A 5,196-nucleotide genomic window follows, 5' to 3' on the forward strand; every position below is an offset into this window, starting at 1 on the left:
CACGTGCCCACAGAGAGGGCTGTGAGTGCCACCTCTGGCACCCATGCCATAGGTTTGCCACCACTGCCCTAGAGGCAGTCTTCCTTTCATTACCCAGCAGTGCCCCTGTTAAGCTCAGTTTAGTCTGAGGTGCCAGGGAAGCTGGAAGGCTGCAATATCTCTGACATCTACAATGTATAATCTAAGGTGTATAAAGTGTAGAGAATCAAGGTGTTAACAGAAAGTAGAATCCAGATAAAGGACACTGAAGGAACCAAGAGAAAGCACAGACAAAGTGGACTTTTTTTGGAAGAAGTCAAGAAAGGACAAAAGTCTTAAACTTCAAGTTGTTTCAGTCAAGCACGTACTTTATTTTAGTCAGACCCTGGGAAGAGTTAGGGTCTTAATTCTTCTAAGCAATAAACCTTTTTTAAAAAAACTGTTACACCTTGCTAGTGAGTCTCCCACTCTGTCCTGGCTTAGTACAGGGCACCTAAGACTGTTTTCCTTGGGGAACCGAACAGGAGGCTTGAGCCCACATGCTGCTTGGATTTGGGGGGGCGGGGTTGCAGGCAGAGCCCACTGCCCAAAGTCTGGCACAAAAAATGTGCCGCCCCAGCAGTGAAGAAAGGTTGCGAATGCAGAGTCCAGTTGGGGATTTATTTATTTATTTTTCTTTCTTTGCCTTGCAGCAGTGGCGTAGGCGGTTAAGAGCTCGTGTATCTAATCTGGAGGAACCAGGTTTGATTCCCAGCTCTGCCGCCTGTGCTGTGGAGGCTTATCTGGGGAATTCAGATTAGCCTGTGCACTCCCACACACGCCAGCTGGGTGACTTTGGGCTAGTCACAGCTTCTCGGAGCTCTCTCAGTCTGACGGTGTTTGTTGTGAGGGGGGAAGGGCAAGGAGATTGTAAGCCCCTTTGAGTCTCCTACAGGAGAGAAAGGGGGGATATAAATCCAAACTCCTGCTCCTGCTCCTCCTGTTCCTGCTCCTCCTGCTCCTGCTCCTGCTCCTCCTCCTCCTCCTCCTCCTCCTCCTCCTCCTTCTTCTTCTTCTTCTTCTTCTTCTTCTTCTTCTTCTTCTTCTTCTTCTTGCCTTTTCACACAACTAGGGTTGCTTGACACCCCCCCCCCCCATCCCAAACTCCACTGCCCCACTGTGGAGACCGTGCTGGGGCAGCGAAATTTCAGTGCTTGTCCAAAAGATCATTTTCTGTGATTACACTCCTGTCCCCAAAACTAAATCTGATTCATTGAACAAATATTGTCTCCCCATAGAGTTATTAAACAGACTTTTTGCCAAACAGAACCTTAACCTAGCTGTGAAGGAAATAGAAGATGGAGGTACGTTTGAAAAATCTTTCCTCCAGTTGGGCTTCTGGCACAGAAAAGTCGGGGGACCCCTTACATGGAGGTTGAATTCTCCTGCACATAGTACGAGTAACTTCCAAGTGAACAGACTCAGGCTCTATGACAGTGATGGTGAACCTTTTTGAGACCGAGTGCCCAAATTGCAACCCCAAACCCACTTATTTATCGCAAAGTGCCAACACGGCAATTTAACCTGACTACTGAGGTTTCAGTTTAGAAAAAACGGTTAGCTCCAAGGCGTGCGTTACTCAGGAGTAAGCTTGGTGGTAATCAGTGGCTTTGCTTTGAAGCAACCGTGCAACGCTTCGAATGGATGAATCACAACCCTAGGAGGGTTTACTCAGAAGCAAGCCACATTGCCAGCAACTCAGCTTACTCCCAGGTAAAGGATCGTGCTTTAGTTCTTCGCATGAAAATCAGTGGGGTTTAACAGCGCTTAACAGGGTTACCCACACTGCTTCCCCAAAACTAGGTCTTAGGTTTAATGCTAATAATCAAGCCCAGCGTCCCAGGCCAGCCTAGATGTGTGTGGGGGCGACTCTGCACGTGCCCACAGAGAGGGCTCTGAGTGCCACCCGTGCCATAGGTTCGCCACCACTGCTCTATAAGCACCTGTAGCTGATTTTTGGGGAAAAGCAACAAAGTATCTCAACCTTTCCTGGACTAGGCCCTTAGACTTTAGGATTGTTGTTGAAGAACTACATAAATCATACCAGACATGCCTGCAGACTCCGAGATGTACCTAACATCCCATATGTTATGCCATGTTGAGTAAATAACATAGAGTAGTAATCCGCTTTGGCATTTCTGAATGGTAATCTGATTGCATACAAAATGCACCCTTAAAATCCTACAGGTATCTAAGGATGCTGGGCAAATCTAGCTCACATATGGGTGTTGTGGATTTTCTGGGTTGTATGGCCGTGTTCCAATCGCATTTTCTCCTGACATTTTGCCCTCATCTGTGGCTGGCAATTTCAGAGGATCAGGAGAAAACGCTACTGGAACATGGCCATACAACCTGGAAAACCCACACCACCCTAGTGATTCTGGCCGTGAAAGCCTTCGACAATACTAGTTCACATATGTTTTGAGTTCTCAGAATGTATTTACGGTAGCCATTAGATATATAAAGCAATGGGGCTGTATTCCAAATCAAATACCCGCAGCTGGACAATATGCTGTAGTATTAGATTCAGTACAACATGAGTTTGCACATACTTGGAGCCTCAATATGACCGGGCATGCCTCCCCACACCCAAATATTTCTCGCTTATACAAAGAAAGCACTGGTTGCGGTTCCAGTGTATGTTGCAGGGGAAATTTGCTTCCATCATGTCTTGGAACCATCACTACCAACAACTGTCAAGAGGAAAACCGATCTAATGCTATCCCATGCATGTACAACAGCCAGTTTTAAATTGACCAGAACAACAGTTCATCAAACTTTTCCCTGTGTTGCAACATCCTAAAAAGCCAACTATTGGCTTCTTCTCCAGGACCAACTTTGTGTTTGGGTCTTGCAACCTGTATTTTTTTTAAAAAAAAAACACATAACTCTGTATATAATATTAGTGCAGTGCCCAATATTCCTTTACCAAATATCAACCCAACAGAAAAGAGTTTTAAGCAGTTTTATTTGCAAAGAAAGGGGAGCTGTCCCCACAGGGGCAGACTCCCCTGAAACAGTACATCTACAGCACGTTTATCCCCTTCTTCTGAATTCACCACACCCTCTCTGTTCCCCCATTGGCTAAGGGTACTTAGAATCACAACTTTCCAGTCTGCCTATTTACATGTTCCTCCTTAATTTGTGGCCCCTCCCATATTCTTCCTGTATGTTCATTACAATACTGTTTGCCATCAGAGCAGAAGTTAATATGTATTAGCTTATTAAGCATGCTCAATATGTACAGTCTGATACAAGGCTTGCTTTTCAGCCTAGTCATCCCACCGTCTTATTTTGTCCTGCCACAAGCATCCTCCCTTATGACTCATCTCATTCCTAGTAGAAAGCACATTTATTGTTAATCACATTAACAATGCACCCATTTGGCTTCTTTGACTTGGAGGTCTTTTGTGCCTCAAAAGCAGCCCCTGTCAATACTGCCACTGCCTTTTCTGCTTCCCTTTCCCTTTTAGTATCTTTGTTCACTATTAAATGGCCCAGTAGATTCCAATGGGTTGCCCACTGGCCAGTGAACAAAGTTGGGAAGCTCAGCCTTATAGAATTAGCTGGAGGACTACTGCAGGAGGCCCTTTGGTTTGATCCACCGTGGATTGCTTTGCAATGCATACAAGACATGCATTCTTGGGGACAAACAGAAGGAAGTAGATAATGATAACTTGCTGATTTCTGTATTCATTTTGTTACAGCGATTTGCCAGGTAACAATAAGTGATTTCAGCTCAGCAACTTAATGAGGCGCAGGAAGGCGATGTGCTTCAAGCAGGGAGGTTCTTTATTGGCAAGTGATTTCCTGGCACAGCTCAGCAAAAAGGACCCCCACATGGCTGTGCATCAGCCCTTTTAATACATTTCCCCAGTAACCCAGAAAGGGGGTGTAGGGCAGTCCCACCCCCATAGTGCAAAAACCAGGAAGGGGGCGGTCTCCTTCCATCTTACAGAGAAAATATCCTAGAACACCAAAGGGAGAAAACAATCCCTTTGCACATGCTGATGAGATCAAATCCCAGAAGAAAAGCTTGGACCTTCCTGCCTGAGGTGGTTCCTTGGGAGTGTTAGACAGAGACAAGTTTAAATGATCCAATGAATTCTTGGATCCTGAAAGTAAGGGTGTGAACAGTCCAATGAGCTTCTGGATCCTGAGAGTAAAACTTCAAACAGTCCAATAGCAAAACAGGGTGACATCCTTTGTTAGTCAAAAGGCCCTTTTGTTGGTGAAGATGGGATTACCTGGGTGTTGGTCCAAACTGAATTCCAGGACTAACTTCCTTGTCCCTTAATACCAACCTTTCTGGCCACTGCTTTGGCCATCAGACACAAATTTCAAAAATAACATTTCTAAACTTAAACATTAGAGAAACCTTACAGGATAAACACATATACTTATACTTATGGGCAAGACTTTACAGATACTTATTGGCATGGCTTTCTGAAATCTAACAATAACAAAACCTTAAACTGAAGAACCTAACTAAACTAACATCCTAAACTGCAGGCACATCATAAAATCAACTTAAAAGGGGCTTTTATTACATCCTAGAAAGGCATAAACAAGAGGGAAAGCGTATAGCATTGGGACAAACATACATATGTGTTCTCTGTGAACCTTATGGAGGCTTCGGAACCACACAAGTCTCTGCATCTGGGCATGGAGCCAGTGTAGCCAGGCAACCTGACTTCAGGAAAATATTTTGTTTATTTTCCTGGTGGCAACACTTTCTCTTTTATCTCTGTTTTTCCCCCCTTTCCCTTCCCATTATTTCTTTGTGGAACGACTCACACATCTATTATAAGTAATTTTCATTGAATTATGTATATTGTAACTGCTGAATATAATAAATGTGTTTTTTCTTCTAAAAAAAGAGACTGATTTCAAGCATATTCCTATTTAAGCGTGTGAATTGCTGCAGGCCGTTTTTGTGTTGAGCGCTTCCTGATGCTGGCAGGCACCATCTCTCCCTTCCCGTCCTCCCTGCCACTGGAGACGAATGGTACAATCCAACTGCAGTTCCGCCAAAGGCCGCTAGGGGCCGCACCTCCTTCCTCCCCTTCGGGGCCGACGTGACACAGCACGATCGCAGACGGCTTCAAGCGCAGGCGCGGCGAAAAGGACTCGAGGAAGCGCGCAGTGCATGCTGGGGAGGCTGATTGGAGAGGCAAG

Source organism: Sphaerodactylus townsendi, linkage group LG05 (genome assembly GCF_021028975.2).
Source record: "Sphaerodactylus townsendi isolate TG3544 linkage group LG05, MPM_Stown_v2.3, whole genome shotgun sequence".
In the NCBI taxonomy this organism is placed as follows: Eukaryota; Metazoa; Chordata; class Lepidosauria; order Squamata; family Sphaerodactylidae; genus Sphaerodactylus; species Sphaerodactylus townsendi.